The sequence below is a fragment of the Heloderma suspectum genome, chromosome 1, assembly GCF_057233095.1.
Source record: "Heloderma suspectum isolate Gila_16-S chromosome 1, 16-S_ref, whole genome shotgun sequence".
NCBI classification, from domain to species: domain Eukaryota; kingdom Metazoa; phylum Chordata; class Lepidosauria; order Squamata; family Helodermatidae; genus Heloderma; species Heloderma suspectum.
Window position 1 is genome coordinate 169117500 of NC_139458.1, and position 17535 is coordinate 169135034.

At 41.7% G+C, this 17535-nt stretch overlaps 1 protein-coding gene across 27 annotated transcripts in view; it reads right to left on the bottom strand.

Annotated features, from left to right (window-relative positions):
- Positions 1-17535, bottom strand: part of QTMAN (queuosine-tRNA mannosyltransferase) — a 294835-nt gene that overhangs the window by 192816 nt on the left and 84484 nt on the right. The gene's annotated exons all lie outside the window — the stretch shown is intronic.

Genomic DNA, 17535 nt, shown 5'->3' on the forward strand with positions numbered 1-17535 from the left:
CTATTTCAAGTCTATGATGGTTATGCACTAAGAAGAACCCAGGCAGACTCAGATGGGAGAAACCAATTTCACCCAGCTCATCCACTCCAGTTGGTACCTTAATCCATAATGAAGTCATGCATGATAGATGTTTTATTACATACCAACCAAGCACTGAACAGCAGCAACCTCTAGAAGTAGTTTGGCAAGACTATTCAAGTCCTTGTGGCTGGAGGACAGACTGCAAAGAGGAATAGGTATTGATTATCTACTCCTTCCCCCATTACCTAGCTGGCTTGCCCGACCCCCACTGCAATGTCTCCCTTTGCTTGTTATCACTGAAATAAGGATACCTCCTCTCCCGCCAAGGTATTATTAACCTGCACTTCAAGACTCATAATATAGCTCAATACACAGTTAAGCACACTAAAGGTACACATTGAGCTTTGGCAGGATCAGGCCCCAGCAGGAACCCAACACAGGAATTCCTTGCAGATGACACAAAATTGGGCGGGATAGCTAATACTTTGTAAGACAGAAACAAAATTCAAAGTGATCTGGATAGACTGGAGCGCTGGGCAGAAAACAACAGAATGACATTTAATAGGGATAAATGCCAAGTTCTGCACCTAGGAAAAAGAAACCAAATGCACAGTTACAAGATGGGGGATACGTGGCTCAACAACACTACAAGCGAGAAAGATCTTGGAATTGTTGTCGATCACAAGCTGAATTTGAGCCAACAATGTGATGTGGCTGCAAAAAAGGCAAATGCTATTTTGGGTTGCATTAATAGAAGCATAGCTTCCAAATCCCGGGAAGTACTAGTTGTTGTTGTTGTTATTGTTAATAATAATAATAATAATAATAATAATAATAATAATAATAATAATAATATTTATTTCTATACCGCCCAATAGACGAAGCTCTCTTCCCCTCTAGTTCCCCTCTACTCAGCACTGGTTAGGCCTCATCTGGAGTACTGTGTCCAGTTCTGGGCACCACACTTTAAGAAGGATGCAGACAAAATGGAGAGGGTTCAGAGGAGGGCAACAAAGATGATCAGGGGACTGGAAACAAAGCCCTGTGAAGGGAGACTGAAAGAACTGGGCATGTTTAGCCTTGAGAAGAGAAGACTGAGGGGAGATAGGATAGCACTCTTCAAGTACTTGAAAGGTTGTCACAGAGAAGAAGGCCAGGATCTCTTCTCGATCATCCCAGAGTGCAGGACACGGAATAATGGGCTCAAGTTACAGGAAGCCAGATTCCGGCTGAACATCAGGAAAAACTTCCTGACTGTTAGAGCAATACGACAATGGAACCAATTCCCTAGGGAGATGGTGGGCTTTCCCACACTGGAGGCCTTCAAGACGAGGCTGGACAGCCATCTGTCAGGGATGCTCTGACTTGGACTCCTGTATTGGGCAGGGGGTTGGACTCGATGGCCTTGTAGGCCCCTTCCAACCCTACTATTCTATGATTCTATGATTCTATGATCCTATATAGCCCAGGGAGTTAAGCCAGGCATCAGGTAATATGTATCAACAGGGATTGAGAGCTATGGCTTAGAGAGAGAGCAAGAACTAGAGAGAGCACAGGAATAGATAGGTTGGTAGCAGCAGGAGGCAATCCAAGGAGAAGTAGAGCAGGAAGCAGGAGGCAATTCAGGTAGGAAATGCCCAGGCTCAGGGAAGTTCCAGGGTTGACCTGGACCCAATCACAGTACTCAGAGTCAGGGGCATATCTGGCTAGGAGGCCTCTTCAGATACTAGAGTCTCTGCTTGAAGGTGGCTCAACGGTCTGTTGTAGGTTTATGCAAGGGTTATTTAACCCTGAATAACCTCAGCAGGCCTGGTTCGCATGACACGACAACTCCCGACAACCCCCGGTCGGAGGTTGCATATTTATAATGCTGGCTAGCACACGCTGCAGCTCCTCAAGGGTAAATTAACCCTCAGTGGGCTGTTGTGGCATGCAAACTAAGTCAATGTGACTAGCCCAAGGTCATTCAGTGAGTTTCATGGCTGAATGAGAATCTGAACCTGGGTCTCCCCAGTTCTAGTCCAACATGCTAACCACAACACCACAGAGTTCTGTGATTTGCAGTTATCCCTGGGTATAACAACTCTCCAATAAGAATTCTAGATGTAAGCTTTGAAATTGAAAAGTACAATATCCCTCAGAGAATATCTATTTTTGACTTCTTTTCCACAGGCCTGTAACAAGGATCCATATTAGAAATATATTTAGCCACGCGCTGTGTATTACTTTAAAGTTAAGATCCCCAAAAAGAGATCTGCGGTGTTAAAAAAAAAAAAAGACAGTGACCTATGCGCACAAAAAATCTGCCTTGGTAATATCAGATCTGAAAAGACTGATTGCATTCAAAGAAATGGGAAGCCTGTTTCCCTATCCCAAGATGGTGAAGGGTGAAAAGCTAAACTGGAGTCAGTCCCCCAGACTCCAAAGTGCTGAAAGACCTATACATGCAGCATCTCTCTATATGCAAAGATTCAAGCTTGGAAAATGCAAGTATCATCCTTTTGTGTACATGGTTCCCAATGCAGCAGAAAACATGCATTTTCTCCATTCTGGATCAGGGCAAAAAGCTATCTAAATGCTCAAAACATCACAGCAAGGGCGAGCTGATAAAGGAGCAACTTTCAGAATGTCTGCCTTTTAAAATATAGTCCTCAAGAACTTCACAAAGACATGAGTGTATGTATGTGCATGAACACGTGGTCATGTACATATAAAAGGGTTAAATGTTACAGCAGAACTTCAAGTGTATGGTTTTAATAGGTCTTGTAGCATTTTTTTAAAAAGAGAAGGAACAAAACACATTACATTTTATACTACCCCTCAGGTAACTTCACATGGATAAAAGTTCTTATTTCTAACAGATTCCAGCCCTTAAAGGCCTCCAGGGTAAATATTCAAAACATATTTACCCCTTAAAAGTTGACAATTGTATTTTAAAAGACAAACGGTATGCTTATTACGCTTTTACACAGGGAGAAAAGCCATTATTTTAACTGATGGAGCTATATGCGAAAAAACCCTGATGGCTGTAAAAGCCAGCAACATACTAAGACAGCACTGAGGTGTGCAGTCAGAACATGGATTATTTTGTTGAAATATCTAACATGATACTAAGACCTGAGGCATATTTTAGATATGGAGCGTAAGTCTGGTTTGCTTGTTCTTAAAAATAAAGAGAATATATATGGTATATAAATCAAGAGAGAAAGGCTTTCTGGCTATTTGGTGTTTTCAGTACAGATCAATAGCTTTATGCCCAACCAATCTGTTGAGATAGTGTTACTTATATGTATCACATTGTTGTTGTTGTTGTTGTTGTTCAGTCGTTCAGTCGTGTCCGACTCTTCATGACCCCATGGACCATAGCACGCCAGGCCTTCCTGTCCTGCGCTCTCTCCCGGAGCATGCTCAAGTTCATATTCATTGTGTCCGTGATGCTATCTAGCCATCTCATCCTCTGCTGTCCCTTTCTCCTTTTGCCTTCAGTCTTTCCCAGCATCAGGGTCTTTTCCAGAGAGTTTTCTCTTCGCATTAGGTGGCCAAAATATTGGAGCTTCAGCTTCAGGATCTGTCCTTCCAATGAGCACTCCGGGTTGATTTCCTTCAGGATTGACTGATTTGACCTCCTTGCAGTCCAGGGCACTCGTAAGAGTCTTCTCCAGCACCACAGTTTGAAAGCATCAATTCTTCGGCGCTCAGCCTTCCTTATAGTCCAGCTCTCACAGCCATACATTACTACTGGGAAAACCATAGCTTTGTTTATATGAACCTTTGTCAGCAAGGTGATGCCTCTGCTTCTTACTATGCTGTCTAGGTTGGCCATAGCTTTCCTCCCAAGGAGCAAGCGTCTTTTAATTTCATGGCTACAGTCACCGTCTGCAGTGATCTTGGAGCCCAAGAAAATAAAATCTGTCACTGCTTCCATTTCTTCCCCTTCCATATGCCAGGAAGTGATGGGGCCAGATGCCATGATCTTCGTTTTTTTAATGTTGAGTTTCAAACCAGCTTTTGCACTCTCCTCTTTCACCCTCAACAAGAGGCTCCTTAGATCGTCTTCGCTTTCTGCCATTAGGGTGGTATCGTCTGCATATCGGAGGTTGTTGATAATTCTCCTGGCAATCTTAATTCCGGCCTGTGATTCATCCAACCTGGCGTTTCTCATGATGTACTCTGCATATAAGTTAAATAAGCAGGGTGACAATATGCAGCCTTGTCGTAGTCCTTTCCCAATTTTGAACCACTCGGTTGTTCCATGTCTGGTTCTTACTGTTGCTTCTTGACCCTCGTACAGGTTTCTCAGGAGACAGGTAAGGTGGTCCGGTACTCCCATCACTTTCAGAATTTGCCACAGTTTGTTGTGATCCACACAATCAAAGGCTTTAGCGTAGTCAATGAAGCAGAAATAGACATTTTTCTGGAATTCTCTTGCTTTCTTCATGATGCAGCGAATGTTGGCGATTTGATCTCTAGTTCCTCTGCCTCTTCGAAACCCAGCTTGTACTTCCGGTAGTTCTCGGTTCACATAGTGCTGAAGCCTAGCTTGTAGGATTTTGAGCATCACCTTGCTGGCATGTGAAATGAGCGCAATTGTGCTTGCCCCCAAATTTGAACAACTAAGATCTTCCGTATCTTATAAGAAATACAATGAAATTAAGATAAATGACAAAGTTCCATTTCTCTCTCTCTCTCTCTCTCTCTCTCTCGCACACACACACACACACTCACACTCTATAGACTCTATGGCCCCATCTACATGGGGCTTTTACTCCAGTTCTACTCCACTCCCAAATCAATAAGTGTCAGATGATGCACGTTGCTCTCTGTAGCTAGCCCAGTGTTTCTTGCCCTAAATCCGGGATTTTTTTCAAACTCATTTTGTATCAGATTTCCTGTCACAGAGGTTTCAGTGCTGTTCGGGTGTCCATGTGACCTTAGCTGGCTTCGGTGCGGGCTGGTGGAAGCGGCGCTGATTGGCAGAAGGGAAAGGAGAATGGGGCGGGGGTGTGGGGAGAGCAGAGGGGTAAACAGAAATAACTCATTGCCTTCAGTTCCACTTTACCAGCCCTGCTGTTTTAAAAGTGTGCAGCTACAAAGGAGCACAGCTGAGAAAGGCTGGCTCAGTCGCTGCCTCTCACTTTCAACAGCGATTGGGCTTGGGTGGGGGTGGGGGTGGAAGCCAGCCCTGCTGTTTTGAAGCTGTGCAGCTATGAAGGAGCACAGCTGAGAAATGGTGGACACCTGTTGATTTGAAGCTGTGTAGCTAAGAAAGGGTGCCTGCCAGGACAGATGTACTCAGAAGCACTTCATTGAGCCCGTGTTTGTTTGCGGGGGGGGGGGGGCCTGCTGATTGGGCAGTTAATATACATCAAAGACAATGTGCTAGTCGCTCTCCCTCCTCGCTGGCTCCCCGCTCTCTGCTCTCAGTGCCTCTTGCTCTTGCTGCTGCCCGGAGACTGCTCAGTCTCCGGGCAGCAGCAGCAGCTGCCTGCTTGCCTGCCCACCTCATAAATGTGTATATGTATGTGGGGTATAGTCGTAAGCAAGTCCTCCATTGCACTTCATTGAACACGTGAGAGGGGGAGCAGGCCTCTGCTCATTGGCTGCCCCGCACCTACGCAATTGCTGATGTTCATTTCTACTTGCAGTGGGACTCGCCCACCCACCCCGACAAATATGGCTTCAGTTCCCGTATGTGCTGCAAAAGCGGAGGAATACAGCACTGTGTGTACCGTGGAAAGAGCTAATTCACTTCTGTGACAGTGCATATTTTGTCCAAATCATTTCACAAAGCATTTCCGTTTAGATTGGCCCTATCTTATCTATCTATCTATCTATCAATTGATCGATCACTTCAGCCTTTCAGACATTTCTAAAGCAAACAAGATTCCTTAGGAAATTTGCAGATAGGAAAAAAATATTTACAATGCCTACAGGTCTCTTTTTGACCCCTCCTTGATGCCATGTTCACATACATCCTTAAAAAGCCTTTTTTTTATTTGAGTTTTCAGTCTGCTAACACAGTGCAGTCTGATGAGACACACACACACACAGCAGTATTCTTTGTCAAACCTTTTGGGCAATTTCTTCCTCATGATTTATACAAGGGTCATTGTTTTTCGCATGGGAAGTAACCATGCAAATTGAGAGACCTGTGAGTACTGCTTATGATCATTAGCACTGTGACATGTGCCCCAATCACACGGAAGATGCTTTCAAGTGCCACCCAAGCAGCAGTGAAGTATTAATTGGGCTGTAGTCCCTAATGACCTGGTCATACAAACCACTGTCCCAGCAAATAAGCAGGTCAACTCAAAGATTGGTATAATGGTACAACCTCAAAAATCATCTCAATAAGTGAAACATGTGCAGTAGAGTGAGGATTGGTGCTACTGCACTGACAACAGTCATCCATGATTACCAGATATGGACATAAGAATTACTGATGGAAGAGGTCCCTTCAATTTGATTTGTAACTGCATCAGCAATTATGAGCATCACTGGAGAATCCTCTTTGTTAAAAAAGATCCCCAAGAGTTCTAAATTGATTCTTAATGTTGGCTATATCATATCATTTTACCTTAAAATTTCATTCCAAACATGGTAATTACGAACCAGCAAAATCACGATTAAGACTGAAGTTCATTTAATACAACATAGTCAAGGTGCCTCAGAGAAGATCACAAGCAAGCATGAAGGAAGCAGCCTCCCCCTACAGGTGTTTGTTCCTAATATTTAGTATTCAAAGCTTTATATTTTCTCTCAGCAGGGAAGTTCCATTTAAATATCATGGCTATTAGTTATTAATAGACCTATCCTCAATGAATTTGTCTAATAATTTTCCCATATTTTGGGGAAAAAAATATTTCCAAAGCCTGAAGTCTCATTTTGACTGCTCCTTGAAGGCCATGTTCACATACATTCTTAAATGTCCCCTCGCCCTCCATAGGAGGAGAAGGTGCGTACCAATAGAAGGCATAGAGGGAACATGAAACTACCATCCTAAAGGCATTCAGAGAACACAGAACTTATGCCAGCCTTTGTACTTGACATATTGGAGTTTGCTTATTTAAAATATTTATATTCCACCTTTCTGTCTAAAACAGGTATGGGAAACAGGTGTGGGAAACCTCGAGGGCCAGAATGACACCTGAGACTGCAGTGGGCATGGCTAGAGCCTGAAATGGCCATGGATACCCTATTCTCTCACATCCCATACACACACACACACACAGCATTCCTACACACATACAACCCTGCCCCCTTCAGCTGATCCATACAGATCAGGAAGGGTATTTCTCAGTCTCATTCCTCAGCTGTCCTATGAAGATCATCTGAGGAAGTGCTCCTATGCTTTCCCCTGCTCTGTACTGAGAAAGTCTCCCTGTCTCACCGTGCAGTAGGGGAAAACTGTTCTATCCGACCAGCTGTTCTTCAGCTGGGAAAAAGCTCATATCTCAGATCAGCTGCTAATCGGAGATAAGAGCTTCTACCTGGCCTGGGAAAAATGCTGGCAGGCCAGATGGAGAACTCTTGCCTGCAGGGTTCCCTATACCTGATCTAAAAGACTCCCAATACCGTAAATGGTTTTTAAGACAATTCTAAGTCCATTATAAAAAGCAACATACTTAAAATACACTTTGCTAAAAAAAGAAGAAAGGATGAAAAGCAAGAACAGCTCAGAAGCACCATAGAATGGTGGCATTCAGCCTGTATTTCTCTCAAAAGACCTTTTGAAGCAGCCATGTTTTGACAAAGCAAAGGAAGGCCAGCAGTGATGGGGCCAAGTAGGCCTCCCTCAGAATGGCATTCCACAATCTAGGTGCCACATCTGCAAAAGCCTGCCTCATATGCTTATCTGCCACACCTCAGGTAACACACAGAACAGGACTCTTAGTGCTTGGGTAGTCCTTGAGATATTCCATCCCCTGACTACTTAGGACTGTAAAATACAAAATCAGACACTGAACTGGGTCTCGAAATAGATTAGGAAACAATGAAGGTGGAACAATACCAAAGTTATATGCTTTATATAGCAAGCACTATTCTGGGAGCTGTATTTGAGCCAGCTGAAGTTTCTGAACACTCTTCAAAGGCAGCTCTATGTAGAGCTCATGTACATATTACAACAGTCTAATCTGGATGTTACTACGGTATGAATGACAGTGGCTAGTCTGTTTTCTTCAGGAAAGGCCACAGCTATCTACCATAGCCTTCCCCAACCGGGTGCTCTCCAGAGGTGCTGGGCTACAATTCTGAGAAATCTTGAATTCTGAGGATTCTGGGAGTAGGGAGGCACCGGGTTTGGGAAGGCAATTATACAATTGGTTAGGCTATCATACAATTGCTTCTAACCAAGCATTCATGACGAACAGAGCCATATCCAGGAGCATTCACAAGTTTCAAACCTGATTCTTGCAGAATGCAACTTCATCCAAAATTGGGTTGTTTTTTTTACTAAGTTTGGCCAGCTGTTTCCCCAACCAAGCTTATTTCTCTGTATTAATCTTCAATTTCTTCACCCTTCCCTGACCTCTACAATTTTCCTGGGATCTGATGGAAAAGAGAGATATAGATGGTATCATCAGCATATTGATGACACCTCAACCCCAATCTCAGTCTTCAAGGATGGACCATTCTAATAGGTCACACACCCCTGCAGAAGTGTTTAAGGCCAATGCAAGTCTAAACCTTATGAGGCATTGATCTATCCAACTTCAAGTAACTAGTTCACCTTTTACTTAGCAACACAGACATGGCGGATTCAGTGTGGATGTCAGAGTTCCCCAGTACAGTAAGCCTGGAGACCTCAAACACTATCACCAAGCTAATCTCCACAACTCAGGCAAGGAGACTGTTAAGCAGTGGGGTGGGGTACACCAGTAGAATTCCTATCTTGTACTGATAACCCAACACCAATAATATTACATGAGGGGGTTGATATATAAAAACTTAGCTGTGTGACATCTCTGCACAATAATAGTGTAACACAAGCCACTTTCTGGGTATCATAGCTAAGCACATTTCTAAAATCAAGCTATAGGTTCAGTAATTCAAATAAGTTTTCAGATAATGAGAGAGTAAGGTTCCCCATTGGAAAATGGAGGAAAATAATGTAACCAAATAGACTACCTGAAAATTATTCAGGAAGACATCAGTATGATTTTAAACATTCACTTTGCTTTAATAAGCTTTGCTGCTGATAAAAATGTTGGCAGATGGTAGCTTTTCAGTTATAAAGTGACACGTTTTCTTTACATTTTTGTTCCAGTGTAACCTCCCTACACATTTCCCCTTAAAAGCTTTGTCTTGCATTTGTTCAGTGTGCTTATGATTTAAAAAAAAAAAAAATACAGTGCAACTTCCAAAACATTGTCCCAATTACTCAAAATTAAATGGGGAAAGAACTGGTCCTGAATGGAATTAAGTGCAAATCAAGGCAAATGTATCAAATAGATAAATAGATTGATCAAAATGTATTGCCAATGTAAACATTCTGAATTCTGAATATTCAGAAGCAGAGAAAACCTTATCATGTATGCTCATGCCAAGTAGCAAAGAGAATTTTACCACTCTGGGATTTCTGATAAGATGTATTAAGAAACCCCTCACCATCTGGCAGGAAAATACAGACATCTGATTGTTATGTAATAGGGAGTTGTTTGGTTGATGTGTCTCCCTGAACCCATAGCTCCACCCTTGCTGCTCCAGTAATGTAGAAATTCAGAAATCAAATACAATGTCAAGAAAACACAGGAAGAATCATACCAGCATCAAATATTTGATCCAGGATGGAGCACTGGTGCATTTTTACCTATGTGATCCTGCTCCTGTCATTCAACTTGTGCAAATACGAAGCACTGTGTGGGACCAAATCATGAATGTTAACATGCAGCAACCACATCAGTTCCAAAACCTATGAACCTGGACAAATTATCAGCTTGCTAAGGAGTTACACATGTACAATGCAATAAGTTATCACGTGATAAATGATTGCTCACATTCACCCAAAACGCTGGGCCTATATTTTAAGTTTTGTTGCATTATCCAAATATAAGTTGTCCAGATTTCTTCTTGTGGTCAGTCTTGGATAGAGAAATATTAATTGATAGCATTTCCTTATTACGTCCTAGAACACTGTTCACTGGCTCATTCTAGCTTCAATATTAAATTCTACAATACAGAGATGACTGCATACTAATAAGAGCCTTCTGTTACATATCAGGTCAAGACTCTGAACATAATGATACTAAGAATTATGTTAAAAGGTATATATACCACTAGCTGATTAACAAAAGCAGAAATAATATTCTGGTCTACAACTACTGGAATGGCTACTCAGAGCTCTTGTGGATTTACAGTCATTATTGATGTGTAAAGGTTTTGCTGATTATTTCAAAAATCTGTCCTAATAAGAAAATTAAAGCATTGTGGTTTTTGTTTTTCAAACTCCAGCATATTTGCTTCATCCATTTTAGGTTTTTAAAGAATCTGGGGAATTGTTTTGTTTTTCTTCAAATGTATTATGTGTACCTCAATTTATATATATTGGTATTTACATTGCTAGCACTAAAGTGTAATGAAATCATGCATTGTGGTTCAGTATTTCTTTTTTTATGATTTTTAATTAGTATAGTTTATCCTCTTAAAGTGTCTTGTATTTATTTTATTTCTATATTATTCAGCTTATTTTCACATAATCAAGACACATAGCTGTATATTAAAAAAGAAACTATAGCATATATTTTTTAAACTTAGTCTAACACATAACACTACTCCTGTTTGCAAAAATCATATGCATTATCTGTGATGTGATCCATTCATCATAGCTCACTCATTCATTGTCACCCAACTAAAGTTTAAGAATTTAGTTTAGAAACTCTGGAATATGTACTTTTTGCATTACAATTTTTCCTGCCATCTGAAAACCTCACATTCTTTTGCTGACAAATTATTAACTAATTAATCTCAGCAAACCTTAATTGCCCACGTGGGCTCCCCCAGTACCACTGAGAGCAGAAGACTGTTTCTTTCCTCCACTCCCTACACGCTGACAAAGCAGAAGGGGGAAAGCCTGACAAACTGACTTTTCTGCTAGCTTCAAGTCTTTTGCATGGAAGGAAAAATCAGGAGGACAGTGAACCCAATGGAAAGTAAGATCCACAGCAGAACTCTTCATGCTCTTGAAGCAGGAAAAGATCTTACTAGTCAGTAAGCTCTTACGATGACATTCTCTTCATGATTCATAACATTCTTCACAATCGAGGAAGGCTTATAAGCCACTGTAGCTTATTTTCTTACTCCACACATGCCGGCGGCGTGCCTGCATAATTACCATAATCACCTTTGCTCTTCATGGTTTGTCACATCATCCGAACCTAGGGAGGGTGGGTTACAAACCACCCCACAACCCTAGAACAAGCCATGGGTTGGGGGGGGGCTTGTAAACCCACCCGCCACACATCTTCACGAGGTTTGGATGACATGACAAACCGCACCCAGTGAGGGTAATTATTTTATTTTATTTATTTATTTCATTTCTATACTGCCCAATAGCCGAAGCTCTCTGGGCGGTTCACAAAAATTAAAACCAAACAGCAAACAATAAAACAATATAAAATATATAAAACATTAAAACCACAGTATAACAATACAACCAGAATAAAACCTAGCAGCAATGCAGGGATTTAAAATACAGATTTAAAACAGCAAAGCTAAAAGCCTAATTATGGTAATTACGCAGCACACAACTGGCATGCACGGGGTGGGAAAATAAGCTACAGTGGCTTACTTGCCTTCCCAGATCGTGTGAACCCAGCCAGTAAATAACAGCAGAATAGGTATGAGCTCCTTTCACATGTTATATGAGTGAAGAGAACTCCATGAGTAGAAGGCGAAGTGGGGCTGCGCTGCTGGCCCTGCTCCCAATGTCGCAACTATCCCTGCCCCCAATGTCCATGCATTAGACATGGACACCTCAGCAGGGAAGCCTACACATGTAGGTTTCCACACGATCTGGAACCCCAGTTACGTAAACTCTAGGCACGTAGGCTCCTTTTTCTAGACATCCACACTCAACACATGGACATTCAGGGAGGGGTGGAGAGTTGTTCTGCCATCAAGGGCAAGGCCAGCAGTGTAGTCCTGCTTCCTCTTCTTGCGTGGAGCCTTATAGTGATCTGGTAAACCATTCACCCTACACATACACACACAAACACACACAGGTACACACAAATGTTTCATAGAACTGAGAATGTCCACAATTATTTGACATCCATGTTAATCCTTGATTGATTGACTGATTGAACAAATATTGAAAAATATTAAAGCACAATACTAAAGCAATCTTTTTGGGAAATGAATATGCGTAATTTACATGCCTCCAAGGTCATTTAGTCAATGGGAAAGTGCACACTTTTGAAAAATGTGCCAGAATACACCGTTTTTCCATTCAAAATGCACACTTTTCCCATATGAACGGGGAAAAAAACCTGGTCACAAACAAAAACAAGGTGAACTGAGCTTCAAAGTGGAGTTCAGAGAATCTTGGCAAGTTTGAGCATCCCTGGTTCTTCCATCCCTATCTAATGCAAAAACTTTAGTTCAACATGAGAAGACTACCAAAAAAACAGCAGCCGTTTGCTGAGTTCTTCCTGCCTCTCACCAAAATGTTAGGTATTTATTATTTATTTTATTTATTTTATTTTATTTATTTCATTTCTATACCGCCCAATAGCCGAAGCTCTCTGGGCGGTTCACAAAAACTAAAACCAAACAACACACAATAAAACAATTTAAAATATATAGAACATTAAAACCACAATATAACAATACAACCACAATAAAACCTAGCAGCAGTACAGGAGTTTAAAATACAGATTTAAAACAGCAAAGATAAAAATTTAGAAAGCTAAAATGCCTGGGAAAATAAAAAGGTCTTCACCTGGCGCCGAAAGGAGTACAATGTAGGCTCCTACAAGGTACATTTGCTTGTTATTACATCATGTGCTTTGCTGCTCCTGCTTCACATCATTGACTATCACCTGGTAGTGGCAGATAAAACACATGACATGATGACATTATAACATGGGTAAACATACCTAAATGTTACTGGGAAAGGACAGAAAACTCACCATGGGGTGAGTTTTCTGCAGTGGTCCCATACTCAGTACAATTCCCCTTTTATTCAATTGCTATCAATTTCTTTATCTGGCATGACATAATCATTTTTTTATTTTTATAATCATTATTATTATTATGGTGTGATCCATCAAAGGTGCTCTTGGAAGTCCTACTGATTTCTGTAGGAAAATGTTAAGCAGATGAGTAATTTGCCCACTGAAATCAATGTGACTTCCAAGTGCTTAACTTCAGTTGGATTACTACCACCACATTCTTATTTGTATTAAAACTTGCACCTATATAAAACTTGCTGAATTATTTTCACTGTAATCAAATACCAATAGCAAAGACAGTGCTGTCACCTTTTCATTATGCTGTATTGGTTAAGTATAGATTTATTTGCTGTTTGTGAAGGTTATATTGCACATAAGTACATGACAGATTGCAAGTTTGCTAACTTCGAATTAGTTTTTAAGCTTCTAGTACTTTCTCTTAAAATGTAGGTTATTTGACAAATTGGAATTAAGTTATCTTAGGTCAATGTAACTGTACGTTAAACTAATGAGGTGTATGCCTATGAGTTATGTCTGATTAGCTTAATACAACAAGCGCTGGACAGCTTGGGCTGCTGACCTTGAAGGAGCTGAGATAACATTGCAATGCGTTGGAGGATGTGGTTGTGATGTAGAAAAAAATTTACATAATAGTTTGTCATACATACTCCTACAAAATAGGATTGTTTCGAAGTTAAGCAATACAAAACCCACGTTCATCCACCTCAGAGAAAGAGAGAGAGAGAGATGTATTTTTTAAGAGTTGTTCAAAACTGGTAGCTTATATGAACTTAGAAGAAGCAGATAAGAGCTAAGGAACAGGCAGAGAAAAAAAATTATTTTAAAAGATTTGCATTTTAAATGTTAAAATTGTCTTATTCTACATGAAATTGAAACGCATGGCATACAATGCAAGGTGGAAGAGTATCAGTGTGGATTCACATAACTATTTCAGCCCATTGAACAGAAGCAACACATGGGAAATCTGATGAAATGGATTTTTGGAAACTCAAACTTGGATTGACCATAATCCATTTAACCCTTCTCCTCATACTTGGAGGAGAAACAAATAAAAGTATGGGGGGGAAATCCGCCTTAGATATCAGCGATTTCAAAATTTCTTCTTATTGGAGGCTTAGCAAATCAGATTAATGCAAGACTGAAAACTGTGACTGTTCATCCACCTCAGAGAAAGAGAGAGCTTGCTCAGTGATTGTGTTCCTGATAACGACTTTTTTTCCCCAATTTGCTAAATTATTTCACATATTGCCTGTGAGAGTGGCACAAGCCAGTGTTGTGCTGCAGAGAGAATTCTGGATATAAACTGGGAAGACCTGGTTCACTGGCAGGCCTTATGCACGTCACTCTTTCTCAGCCTAACCCACCTCACAGAACTGTGGGAGAATAAAATTGAATGACCACACGGGTCCTGAGTTTCTTAAGGAAAGAGGAGGAATACAAATGTGATAAATTTTCAAAACGCAGTGCATCAATACATGTCCACAGAATGTATTCCCACTACCCAGTAAAAGGCATCAACCAATTCTAAGGTAACCTCGTACTCTTCTGAGCCACATATATGCATTGGGTGAAATCCAATATTGTTCAACAGATCCTTTCTTTCCCCTCTTAATCCCTGCAACTTCTGCACCCCACAAAAGAGGGTGAACACGGAACACTGAACATTGTGGACTGTGTCTTACAAGGCTGCAGTTGAAGGCTGATATCATGAACCTTGCAAAAGCAGTACAAGATTCCTCTACCCAATTTTGGGCCATTCCCCATCTCACTGCAACGCTGTAAAAGACAGTCCATATGTTTAATAGATTCCCCTAATGCTCTTGAGAGCTTTTGGGGGATGGCAGGGTACAGGAAGCTGCAGGGGGAAAGAGGAGAAGAGAAAGATTTCTTGTGTGAGTTGCCTTTCAATCATACTATGTTGGATTTCACCCATTACCTTTGGTCTGAAATTCAGATCGCTTCACACTAAGCATTCAGGAAATGCTTGTGTTTCCTTTATACTTGCGGTATTTGTAGGAAGTCAACTTCAAACAGTAAAGCCCAACTCTTTTGACCATGACTTGATTAACCACTATTCTTATTCTTCTGAAGGTTTAGGAACCCAGGCAGAATTAAGGTCTCACTATCCACTCTTGATTGCGGCTAGTGGCTGCTTGGTTACTTCCTCACCATCTTCAATTAAATCATGAAGAGTTGAGGAGAGGGCAGGTTGTGCTTAGCAGAATGCCTTCAAAAGGCATGATTGTAATCTTTCCTTTTGCCTTATACATGTAAAAAAAAACATGTTCCTATTACTGGCTGTGGGATAGAAGCCCCAACAGAATGCATGCAACCCCAACCTTGCAAAGATTTCTCCATCTTATTATATGAAAAAGGAAGCAGATGCAAAAGGAAATGCCCATTTGCACACTGTTCAGTTCACAGAAGAATATAAGCAATGGATAGGACTTGAGACAGGCATGAAAAAGAAGAAAATCATTCTGTTTATGAGGCTCACTTTCTACTATTTCCCCCCACAAATCCATCCCCCACCCCAAATTGTTGCTTTTGTGTTTTTTAAGTCAGTGTGAGTTTGTGATGCAAAGTACACTCATGCTATTTCTCCTGAATTCACATGTAGGCCAGAATTGTGATTCTGAGCTTGCAACTAGTCTCAAACTAACTCTCTAGAGTAGTTTAGGCTAGAGCTCATATTAGAGCTTATTCTGTGGCAATAATAACAGTAAAGAAATCTTACTTTTCCACCACCACGCCATCCCCCAAACTGGCCAGCAGAGCAATTTCGGATTGTGCAGCCTGGTGGACATGATTCTTGTAGCAACAAGACTAACCAAATGTCTACTTGAGCATCCTGGCTAATAACAGCGAGAGATTGGCTGGCCAAATGGATAATGGGAGTGGTAAATGCCTTGTCATGCGAAGGTGTGGTACCAGCATGTTTAAAAGATGCCATTTCCAGGGGGGAGGGGGGACCCTCCCTTAACCCCACCGTTCTGGAGATTTCCAGCCAGTCTCTAATACTGAATTTGGGGGCAAGGTATTTGAGCATGTGGTGGTCTCTCAGCTCCAGATTTCCCTAGCTTCTCTAGATCCATTTTAATCTGGCTTTAGCTCTAGTTTTCGGACTGAGATAGCCTTGGTTCATGACCTATGCTGGGAACTGAACAGCGAGAATTCATCCCTGTTGGTTCTGCTGGATCTCTCAGTGGCATTCTATACTGTCAACCATGGTATCCTTCTAAGCTGGCTCATTGGGATGGGACTCGGGGGCACAGTGTTACAGTGGCTCTAGTCCTCTCTGAAGGGCCAGTTTCAGAAGGTGGTGCTGCTGGACTCCTGTTTGAAGCTTTGGCCATTGGCCTATGGTGTCCCTCTTGTCCTCTACTATTTAACATCTAAATGAAACCAGTGGAGAAGGTCACCCAAGGTTTCTGGGTTTGGTTTCATCATTATATGCAGGACACCCAACTCTCTCTCTCTCTCTGTCTCTCTCTCTCTCTCTTCCTTCCAGTTCATTTCAAGGAAGCTGTGAAGGTCCTAAACTGTAGCCTGGAGGCATCAATTGACTGGATGCAGTCTAACAAACTGAAGCTTGATCAGACAAGACAGAAGTGCTCATGATCAGTAGAGCTCACTCAGGAATCAGGGTTAACCAGTGCTGGATGGGGTAGCACTCCCCTTGGAAACTCAAGTTTGTCATGTCTGGGTTCTTTTGGACCCGACCTTGACCCTCGATGTCCAGGTCTTGGCTGCGACTAAAAGTATATTTGCCCAGTTGAAACTGGTGCATCAATTATGCCCATTCTTGGAGAAGGCAGATCTGGCCATGGTGACAAATACCTTAGTTACATCATGTCTGGATTACTACAATGAGCTCTCCAGAGGGCCGCATTTGAAGAGTGCTGGGAAACTGTCATTGGTCCAGAATGTGTCAGCCAGGGTGTTAACAGGGGCTGCATACAGGGAGCATGTAACCCCCTTCTTGAAACAGTTGCACTGGTTTCCTATTTGTGACCAAGTACAATTCAAAAGCTAGTGATGACCTTTAAAGTCCTGAATGGTTTGGGACCTGGATATCTGAAAGACTGTATGAGGCTGCCTGACTACTTACTGCCTGCCTACTGCCTGCCTACTGGAGGCCTATCCTGTGTGTCCCAACTCCCAACATCTCCAGAAATACGCTTCCTTGGGAGTAGGAAGAGGGCATTTTCAGAGGCTGACCTAGGCTCTGGAACTTCCTTCTGAGGGAAACCTGTCTCACCTCCTCTCTAATGGTCTTCCACAAGATGGTAGAAGCCCTGTTTTTTGTGAAGGCATTTGG